This window comes from Ambystoma mexicanum, chromosome 3p (genome assembly GCF_040938575.1).
Source record: "Ambystoma mexicanum isolate Mex_15411 chromosome 3p, UKY_AmexF1_1, whole genome shotgun sequence".
NCBI classification, from domain to species: domain Eukaryota; kingdom Metazoa; phylum Chordata; class Amphibia; order Caudata; family Ambystomatidae; genus Ambystoma; species Ambystoma mexicanum.
The window spans coordinates 844,914,669-844,926,027 of record NC_090925.1 but is presented as its reverse complement, the minus strand read 5'-3'; the positions used below and the strand labels follow the sequence as shown (position 1 = coordinate 844,926,027).

The 11,359-nt window shown below is 47.2% G+C and overlaps 1 protein-coding gene across 1 annotated transcript in view; it reads left to right on the top strand.

The window, feature by feature from the left end:
- The first annotated feature begins 760 nt into the window (after positions 1–760).
- Positions 761–11,359, top strand: part of LOC138580984 (gap junction beta-3 protein-like) — a 50,042-nt gene continuing 39,443 nt past the window's right edge. The window contains exon 1 of the mRNA XM_069651958.1: positions 761–1,290. The gene's annotated coding sequence lies outside the window, so the exon portion shown is untranslated. The remainder of the gene's footprint in view (positions 1,291–11,359) is intronic.

Here is an 11,359-nt window from a genome sequence, read left to right as displayed (position 1 = left end):
GAATTTACTATAAAGCGCTGCCTGCATAGCATAATTTGCAGGCTACGTTCAAAATTTTTCTAAATGGAGCGTAAAAGTGAAGGGTAAAGGCAATTTCACCTTGTTTTATTCTTCACAAACACACTCCGCTTTACAAATGTTAACAACTGCATTCAGAGTGCCCACCAGCCTGTAAGCACTAACGATGGAAGTCCCTTGCATGCAATTTGTATTTTCTTTAAAATGAAACCATTGTGTTCACATAAGATAAAATACTGCTGGTTGTTAATATGGCATAATAACATGACCACTAAAAGGCCTTATATCTAAACATATATTTTGGTAACATAAAATGACATGTTGGCATAACAGCAGTTGATACATTACATAACAATGAGTTAACATGTTATATATACTACGTTAAGCTACATGTCTATGTGCTGCTGTGTTAACGCTTTATGTTCGCATATCATGAGTAACCTTAACATAAGTGTGTTACTTTTTATGCGTTTTTGTGTCAAGTAGATATCTTTAATTAGCATAGCATATCGCGCACACATGATATCCCATAAAATGTTAACATAAGTAGCTCCCTCTGGCAGTTTTGGCATTCATATCCGGGCTACGTTTCAAGCACCCTGGAACTCCTGCTCCCAGGACTCTGTGTGACTCACAGCTCACAGTTGCTGCCGTTGGGTGAGGCCTCAGACGTTTCCTGGAAGGCTTGGCTCCCTCCTGCCTGTCCCTGGAAGTTACTCTCGTCCACAGGCTGAAGAATGGTGTGTCACCTGTGTGAGGCGGCCTCGCCCTCTTGAATATTACCTGGTGGAACAGGCCTTTCCAGTCTAGAATGGACCCCTGGGGGCGCGAGGAATAGGCGGAGGGTGGGGCTGTCGAGAGTGTTCACATCTGGCATTCTTGTGTCCCTCGACGTGTCTGCACAAGGCTAGCCCTCCTAGCTGCGAGTCCGTCTGTCCGTCCAACTGTACGTCTCTTTCCGGGCCCCCTGACTTTGGACAGTCCCTTCACACAGCCGCATTCCCTGCGTCTTCCTCTCTTCGAGGCTCCCCTGGCGTCACTTCGCATTCGGACACTGCTTTCAGATCGGTTCTGACCACCTGTCTGTCTCTAAGGGATTCGCCGGCGTTCTAGCCACCTTTGGACCCAGCCATCCTGTCACAGATTCCCTCGCTGTGTCTGTCTGGAAGTTTCTACAAGGCTTGCTCGCGCTACTTTCTCCAGTCACTCTATAGACTGAACTGACCCTCGGTCCCGTTTTTGGATTACTGTCTGCAAGCAAACCCAGAAAAGGTGAGTGTGGTCCAGAAGAATGCTGGAGGCGGGGGTCGGGATTGCGGGGGCCTTAGGGTGTTTCGTCTACTGAATATTATAGTATGGACAAGCAGATTATGTTAAAGCAAGAAGCAGAAAAAAGGGTGAACTGCTAGTGCAGAGACAGAAAGCCACTAACCACAGTGACCTGTGCTTGAGGGAATGAGGACAAGTAGCCACAGGGAACAAGGCGATAGGGACTGTAAATAATGAACCAAATGGACTAACGACAGGGCTTTAAGTGGCCCGGGGATAGCCAGGGCCAAGTCTCAAATGGGCTCCTGAGCGGGGCCATGCCTTTTCTTCTTTCTAATCCGAATCCGACACCTGCAGGCAGCTGTGTAACAGGCAGCGCTTCGGCTAAACCTGCTGCGTGATGTCTTTTTATTCCGAAAAAGGAGGAGGGCTGGGTTGGCCAGCCTCTCCGTTTGTTTCTGAGTAAAGAGCTAACATGCAGCAGGAAGCCCTTTAATAGGGTGACGAGACGTCTGGTTTTCCCGGGACAGTCCCGGGAAATCGCCCTCCGTCCGACGATCCTGGATTTTTTAAATTTTATAACCCCCGTCTCGGGATTGGAAGGGTGGGTGGCTACGGTCCTGGCTTTTGCCGGGACCTGATTTCGAAATCGGGTCCGGCGCGACTCTTACTGCGCGTGAATGGGGGCATGAATGCTTTTCACGTCCCCATTTCCACCCCCATGCCCTCCCCGGCCGCTTTCCTCTAATGAGAGGAGTGTGCCTGTGAGCACACCCGCCCTATCCCACGCAACAGGCCAGCGGCATAGAAGTAGGATTTAGTTTTAGAAGTACAATTTTATTTGTATTTACTTTATTCCCACTTCTATGTCTATGGTCTGTCCATTTTCTTTTAATCTGGTCTCCCTACCTTTAGCCAGGCTTGGCTAAAGGGCTTCCACTGCATGCTAGGTCTTTACTCTGAAACAAAAGGAGAGACTAGCTAACTCAACCCAGGCAGCCCATTGCATTCAAGGAGCCATGTGGTTAAAGGGTTGCCTGAGAGGGTCAGCAGCTCCTTGAATGCAAGGACTGGGGGAGGGCTCTTGTTAGGGGTGTGGCCTAAGCACTCATACTTAGGTCATGCCCCCAAACGAGAGCCCCCCCTCAATTAACGCACCGAGTGACGACCACTCCCCACATGGGCTGATGACCACTCAGACACAGATTTAGGGCCACATATTACAAGGACTGTGGACCACAGGGACTGGGGACAAGTATCCACAAGGACTTAGGGCCACACACCAGAGTGATGCAGACCCCCTAACAACTGGGACTGAGGCAAAGATAGCAGAAGGTTACGGTACCCATGCAAAACGATACGTGGACTACTAACCGCAGTGGCAGGGTCAATGTACCAAAGGGAATAAGGTCTACTAACCACAGAGTCAGAGGCCACAGGGACTCAGGACGATCGACTACAAGTACTTGGGACTGCATACCGCATGAACTTAGGACCAAACACCACAGGGACTGGGCGCCAGCCACATACAGCACAGGGGTCGAAGAGGGAGTGCAGGAGAAGTGTGGAAGTTGAGAGGGCACCCAAAACCAGCCCAGGATGGAAGTGGGTGAGAACCAGCCCAAGGGAGGAAAGTGGGAGATATAAGGGATTTGGGGACACTCAGAACAAACCTAATGAAGGAATGGGCAGATGGGGCCCAGAACCAGCAAGAAGGAAAGGTGAAGGGTGGGGGGAAAGAATACCATTGAATACAACGGGGTCTCCCATTGGAGTGCTGTTCATGGAGGCAAACAGCATGTCGCCATCTTGCCTGGGCTCTTGGTGAATGGTATGGAGGTCGCGCAGGCTAACAGGTGCACTCTTATCTAAGACCCCCCGGCTAGGCTGCCCCAATGAAGACACCCAGATGCAATTAAATGTCTCTGCTGCGGGGCCCAGTCACAAGAGAAGGCATTCAAGCAATGGCACTCTTGCTCAGGGGTGGCACAGAGGCCCTATCCAGGAAGGGCAGGAACACACGTCACCAAATTGCAGAAGGAAAGAGGCCAAATAGCCGTAGAGATGTTAACTCGCATACCAGGGCAGGGGGTTAGGGGCCACTTACCACACGGTATGAGGATCACACACCTTTGGGACTGACATAAACTGAGGCCCACATCGCTCTTATTATCAGAGTTGCTGTGCAGTTAATGAGCAATACCGACACTCTAGAAAGGCCTTATATAGTTTAACGAGACAGTCAGGGCGACTGGTGTCAGCGGGAATGCTGTCCTTTTAATGGGACTCTGCCAGCATTTCTCAGCGCGGCTTCTAGACTTGTAATATGACTTTATCAGCTGAGGGCTGCTGCGCCACAAAGCTGTGAAAAGAAACTCCGTGACTGCCGTTCACCATGGCCACTGAGTCGGTGCACCAGCCGGGCGTCCTCATGGAAACACAGCGCCAAGGGCGACGATAAGACAACACACGTGAGAGAATCGATGCCGTGCGTATCTGATTTCGCCATTCAGACCGAAACCGGTTTAGTAAACAGCAACCTATCCAGGGTGCTCATACATTGCTGCCCGGTTGTCAGGTTGACGGGCTGTGGAGACGCCGTGGCAGACACGCCCATGGACGAAACCCTCCAAAGGGCTGCAGAAGCCTCGTGCAGTGTGGAACACGAGGCCCACCCACGGTGTAATATTTAGCGCGCAAGATCAATTCGAATCCAAGAAGTATTCATAAGTGCCTTAGGTGCAGGCGGACCACGAGAGCGCCATCTGTGGGTGGGGGAGAGAGTGCACGAATCTGCGTCATCAAATAAACACTATTCTTTTGTTTTGGATACTGGAAACCTTCAATTCCCTGGTTGGCCGAACTTGAGACCTTTCTCTCGCGGCAGTGAAGGCATGGTGTGTGAGTAATACTCGTGAGACAGGACCTGCCAAAAATATGCCAGCCCTTCAGCGCTGTGTACATCGGATATTGAATTCTAGCACTATCTCTTCAATGTTATTTTATTATTTGCTTGTTAGGCGCATATAAAATAAGACAATACTGCTTCAAAGCGCCCATACGCCAAGGGAGGGAGCAGGGGTGGGAGGTACGTTTCAATACATAAAAACACAATACTAAGAGCTGAGGGGGGAGGGGGGGAGGAAAAAGAGTACAAACCTACTATGCATTGTGAGTATTCAGAACGTGCAAGTGCAGCAAGGAAGAGGGCAGGGGGTATGTGCTGGGGTGTCTGAGCTCATGGGTGAGCCACAGAGGAAGTGCTCGGGGTGTTGAGTGCAACGCGGTCTGGAGGGGCGAGGGGTGCAAGTATGAGTCTCCAGGGCAGAGGGTGTAAGTGCAAGTGCTGAGGATAGACAGAAGCTGGGCCAATTGAGTGGGGAGGTCAGGGCCGCGGGGATGCATAAGGGCGCAGAACACCAATTGCAGCAACTGTGGGATTAGCAGGGGAGTGAAGAAGGGAAGAGAAGGTAAAGAGGATAGTCTTAAGGAGCTTCTGAAATTTAAGAAGATCCTGCTCAAGGCACAGAGGCGGGGGGGGACTGTTCCATAGGAGGGAGCCAGCTGAGGAAAGCGAACGACCACCTGCCCTCTGTCTAGCAAAATGCTTTACACACATTGAGTTGGAACCAGAGGAGCGTAGTGGTCTAGAGGGAGAGTATTTGGTAAGATAAAGTTGAAGATAGCGTGGTCCCTGGGCCCAGACCGCCCTGTGGATGATGCAGAGGGATTGGAATTTAATCTGTGCAGCAACCAGGAGCCAGTGGAGACTCTTTCGTGCAGGAGAGATGCCAAGGATACGTGTTGCTGCCCTATTCTGGATAAGCTGGAGGGGTTGCAGAGTGGAAGATGGTAGATTCAGGAGGAGGCTATTGCAATAGTCAAGCCTAGAGAGAACCAGGGCTTGGATCACATTGAGCCTCTGGGGGAAAGTGAGAAAAGGGAGAATTCCTTTCAGAAGGAAGAGCTGAAAGTGGCACTTCTTGGAAATGTCCTGAGCAATCTTCCCTCTGAGCTGTGCGCATGTGCGCTTGCCCAGCTTCCTTCTGGGTGTTGCTCAGAAGATTTTTAGCAGCGCACACAGACAATTCTCACCTATTCAAAAATATTTAATAAGGCACAAGCCACAGCAATTACCTGAAATGATCTTTCTCTTAAAATAAACTAGTCTTGATATTCTGCTCATTTGCGTTACACTACTATGTTGTCAGTGACTGTAAGTAAGCAGGATACTTGGATGTGTAACCTTATCCCATACTTACTCTTCTTTGTACTTATGTCATGCAAGTGCTTTGAAGCGTTCCCTTTGTAAGTGAACACATAAAACTCAAATATTAATTTGCCGTCTAAAGATTTTCAGAAGACAAATGTGATGCTTAGCATCTCCTACTTTAGCATTGCTAACATTACCCTATAAGTGGAGAGCAACATTGCAATATCATTTACTTAGCCTACAAGGGATAATGGGTATGGACTATGTCTGGGATTACTTGTCCATAGTATCAGGGCACCGTATATTCAGACAGGAGAATGCTTTTCACACAATCTGCATCGTTTCCAAGTGTTCAGAGTTCCTTTGGGCATAGACCTTCACACATTAATGGTAACTCGCTTCAATACAAAAGCTGTTTCACTGAGGACTTGTGTAATCCTACGCAATGATATAAGGGTGGGGTATGTTGCATTCGGGGTAATTTCCTGGGGGCCGGCAGGGCCGTCCGTGGACCTCCGGGGTTGGGGAGGCCCCAACTCCTCCCGCATCCCAACAGAGTATGAGGCACACACAAGAGCATGGAGTTACTGCTGTTTATTACATGAAACAAGCAAGGACGGGCACACAGGTCATAGGCATCCGAGAGAACTCTCACTAAGGTGGGCTCGCAGGCCCTTTTTGTAGCTGTATTACGCGGCTACATGCGTCACCTAGGAAGACTGGCCCCCAAACCTAATGCCACCTTGGGTTGGCTCCCCGAGTGGTAGGGTCAGTATGGACACATATAGAAGAGACGATTAGTGGAGGAGAGAGGGTCAGGTGGTACGCTTGGGCTGTCCCTAACAATTGTTGCACGAAAGTTGCTACAAGGGGATAATTAGTGATTGGCTAGACTATAGTGACATCATGATGCGCCCCTCGTATTCTGATTGGTTCATCCGCGAGCCCCCAAGCCTGGGACCATTGTTGTTCGTGGGCTTCGTCACGTGTTGTGAGACCGTGGCTGGAGCATAATTATGAGCATTTGATTTGTATTTCGGCTGTGAGGAGCATTTAGCAGTGGCAGGTGTGACCTTGGCGCAGGGAACGCGGCATGTAGGTTGCAACATTGCGGCCTTGGTTGTGGGCTCTCGTTGGGGCTCGTTCTGTGTGATCAGCGCCTTGCAGTTTTGTCTGAGAGGCTTCTGCCTGGGGACTCTTGCTTTGCGGCCTACCTTGGCCTGGCTTCTGGGTGGCGGTACATGGTCCATAATATGTGGGTCGCGAGGGGCGACAGAGTGTCATATGCATTACTAAATATGTAAGATTACGTCTTCATGGGTTTAGTGGCGTGGATGTGTCTGCAAGCATGTACACGAGCTCTTCTGGCATCTTGCGTTTCTGCGGTGCTGTAGGTGGCCTATATGAAACATAACAATGATGCATATGTGGGTGTAATGTGTCCTCTATGTCATAGCACTGAGTATGTTCTTTGTGTAGGTTGGTGTGTGGGTGACCAATGTGCATGGTGGCATGTGTGCTCTTGTCTGTTGCCTATGTCATCATGGCATCTCTAGCGATGATGGTATTTGTAGTTACTGTCTAATCGAGTTGGTCCATATGGTCGATGTCAGTTCCACAGTTCCACCTGAGGTTCCTGTATGTGGTCTCATTAACGGGCAGGCTCCCTGGCCGTGTGGGGCATGGCCACAGTGGATCTTGACGTCTGGTGCAGCAGTGAGCGGGTCGAATTCCTCTTGCGGGGAGTGCTTGGGCCGTGACGTCCTAGGCCATGGTTTGGATGAGAATAGGGGAAGGGATTCTCCCATTTTCCCTCTTCAGTCTCCCCTCTGGTCGACTTGTCGACCACAAAATTATCCACACTCTTGTCTCCACGTAATCGCCATACCTTCGTTATTCCTGCCAAATGTCGGTACTGATTCACGTGATCTTCAAATGACCAGTACATATAGACGCATCCGCCACCGGGTTTGCAATAAACCCACTTTCCAACGTAACTTTTCGGGTTCCTTGGGTTCTCTACCTTTACTGAAGGTGGATACAAGTCTGCTTCTACTATCTGCTGGCGTAATCGTTCATGTTCCTTAATAATGATGTCTGTGTGTTGGTCGTCTTCCATACCTTAATCCCCATCAGGACGGCCATTCCTAAAAGTATGCAACCCGCCACAATCTTAAGACCATCTGAGAGCCAAGATGGCATCCAGGACCAAATGTAAGAGAACCAGCTACCGTCCTTCTTCACTCCCTTTGCTTCTTCTTCCATTTTGGCATGCATCTTGGCCAGCTGTGATACTGCCTCAGAAAGCGTGCTGTTGTCCTCGTCGTTGGCAGGAATAAACGTGCAACAGAGCTCCCAATTTTTGCGCAAACACCTCCTTCCATTGCTGTCAGGAGGTCCAGCACATATCTGTTCTGAAGTGCTATCATCCGTATTGCCCTCAGTTCTTCTTTTTATCGCGTTGAATCCATTAACTGTGGAGTTTATCGTCATCATTAGCTCCCATCTGGTAATCTGGAGCCACTTCACATTTACATATGCCTGCACTCCTGGGTGTATTATGGAGGAAAAGAACATCGCTGCTCTGCTAAACAGTCTGTGTGCTGGTGGGATATCACTCAGAGCTGTTTCTGACCTTCCCCACAGGTAGTTACCCGTCAGTGGTTCTCCTTGTCTTTTCACTCTGGACAGGCTGGTCATGTCATTCCATTCGTCCATCTTAGGGAAGTTCTCCAGGTTGACGTGTTTTTGCGGTACTACTAAGGACTGTACGTTGATGTGTACCATAGTGCACTGCAGGCCCAATAGTGATCCATTAGAACTGCTGTTCTTGCACCCCCCTCAGGAATCTTTATTGTTCTTTTGCAATCATCATTTCTTCCAACATCAACTTCTCTGTCATGCTGATAACACAGTGTTGGTGCTGTGAGTGGAAGTATTGTTATTGATTGCTCCTCCTTATCTAACCATGTGACCAGTGCTGTACTCCTTGTCCATTCATTGTAACATTTGTCGTTTTCTTCTTGAACTGTCCTCACTGATGAGTTTGTCAAAGTCAGCATTTTACTTCAATGTAAGCCATGTTTAGCCATGTTGTAGACTGTGATTCTGCATTATGTATTCAACATTTCCACAAACTATACGCCTTCCAATTCTGCTTAACATGTCAAATAGAAATCATCATTGACCGCTTGTTTTGTAAGCCACGTTCTTTGCCAAAAAAGTTCATGTTGTAGACTGTGATTCTGCACTATGTGTTCAACATTTCCACAAATTATACGTCTTGCAATTCTGCTTAATAGTGTCAAATGGAAATCACTATTGACCGCTTGTTTTGTAAGCCACATTCTTTGCCAAAAAATGTTTTTAGAAAATGTGCTTTCTTTTTGGAAGTCAACAGTAGCGGCCCTTTTCATTTAGTCCCACAACAAGTCCCAATACGTCTGGTTTCCATGACAACATACAACATCACACACGTATGTCAGTTTCGCTCCAGATTGCTTGTGCAATCGTACATAGTTTGTTTACAATAAGTCACATTACACTGTGATTTTTCTCTGTGTGCCAATATTGGAGCTTTGTTTCATCACGCTCCAGTTACCATGACAACGAACAGTAACAGCGCTGTTTCTCCACACTACTTTTCTATACCTATAATAGAAATATACAACATTTACTTTGTAGGTGTTTTTCGCCCATCTTTTCAATGCTTTTAGTGATTTTTTAAGATCCTAGTGCTTCCCGATTCAAGACGGCACCCGCTATATTTTAGTATGGCGCCTAGCAAAGGCGTCTCCACCGCTGTACACCATCGGAACTTGACACCGCTTCACACTGCAGAACTGCTACTGCATTAGCACAGATGTGCTGTAGAGATCGGCAGACTTGCCGGTTTTTCCACGCGCGCCTGATGCAGATAGACATCACAGTAGCAAAGTAAAGCTATTGAAATTTGCAGACTCAGGTAAGAAGCACACGCTTCATGACTTTACCACTAATTTAGCAGCCTGCACCCTTTTTTGATGTCAGGAGCATCTTTTAACTAATACAAATTACATATATATATCATAGGAATTACCCGGGCTGCGCATGGAGACAGTTGCAGTCTTTTAACCACCCTGATGCCGCAGGGAGATGTCTCTTTTGTAGTTTTCTATGCGGGTAAGCAGTTTTTCTTACTCAACACAGCCATGATGCCCTCGTGATCTGTACTATCTTAAGACAGCCCACACAGACCTAGTTACTATCTGTTTTCCCTGCATTTTTACAGCACCGAGTAATCATGCAACATTGCAAAGTTGAAGCGTATATATTGAGGTTTCCCAGCATTTTGTACAGCAGCATTGTGAAGCCTAAATTTACTCCATCGATACTACGGGTACCTCTAATTAGGTAAGATTGATACAACATGGCATTTGAGAGTATTTATTAGACATAGATGTATACAATAATACATATCTCAACGTACAGGGTAATTCCTCTCTTCTTTTCTTCACAATAGGTTACCATTACCTTTACTCCTTTCACCTGTGGCCTGACTATCGTCCCCACAGGTAAGCGGTGTCTTTCAAAGTAACCGAGAGACATCTAGTGATTTATCTCACATTTTCTTCGCAAGTATGCGTTGAGCCTTCCCTCATTACTCCTTCATTCCCCTTTCAGCACTTCATGAACATCTTGACCTCACAGTCCTCCTCTGTCCTGATGAAGGCCCTAGGAAGAAATGGCTCACTTAGCCCCTTTATAGGGCTGAAACACTGGGTGTAGACGTATTTCCCCCAAAACACAGTGTCGCCATTGTCAACTGTTTGTTCTCAAGATATTTATTATAGACTTATTGTTTATTTTTTCACTGAATTTTGACCCCTGTCACCTATTTTGAATAGCGACAGTAGTAATTGCATTATGTTTGTTGTTTAATTTCTTTATGCAAGAACAATATCTTGCTTCTGTTTTGTTCTGATTGTGCAAACTACTATTGCTTGTGTTGTTGTCATCTATGATGTTCAGAAGTATCTCTCAAAATAATGTAAAAAGTAGATACCAAAAAACTACATAAAATACAAGCTTTTGGAATCATAGGTGTGTTTTTTTACACATCATTGTGCTGAAATGTTTGAATGAACCAGAAGGGAGGAGGTTTTTCAATAGTTATATTATCAACCCTTTTCATTTGTGTTCTAGTAGCATTTTACTCCCTACAACTCCGTCCACCCACCCTTCTTTAGTGTATACCTTGCTATATATTAACATTAGTGGTTTTTCCCAGCATCCCGGTTCACCAGCAACTTCTTTTGCATGCCATTCGCATGGTAGGTAGTTCAATGTAACCTCCTTTGTGTCTCCTTTGTCTTGTCCATCCGTCATGTACTGGAGCCCTTGCGTCAGCTGCCAGTAGTTGTCATACATTGGTAGTGTTTTGATAAAGTTGTCTTCATAGGGGTACGTAGACCTTGATTTCCATCTTAGCGTTGCTTTTCTTCCTTGAAATCGCCCTCATGTTTGGAACAAGGCCAAGTATATCAGGCACTCCGCTGATGTTGCAGGTACCTCAGTTGCCACAAATGTTCTTGATGCGCTCATGGCGTATGGGATCAACGAGCACACATAGCAGTTGTCCTTAGTTGTGCCTTTAACAATTTGGACATGTGCTTGTACCACATGTTGTTTGAGACGTGTTCGATTCTGTAAGGTATGTATCTACCCCATGTGTGTCAACAGAAACACTACGTGTATCTCTCTTTATGTTGTGCTTCGTACTACTTGTACCACCTGACGCCGTGCTCGTTGCAGCCACGGTAGGGGAGTGTTAGTAGAGGGTGATGCCATAACATAGGAAGCATAGTATGCCTGCCAGAC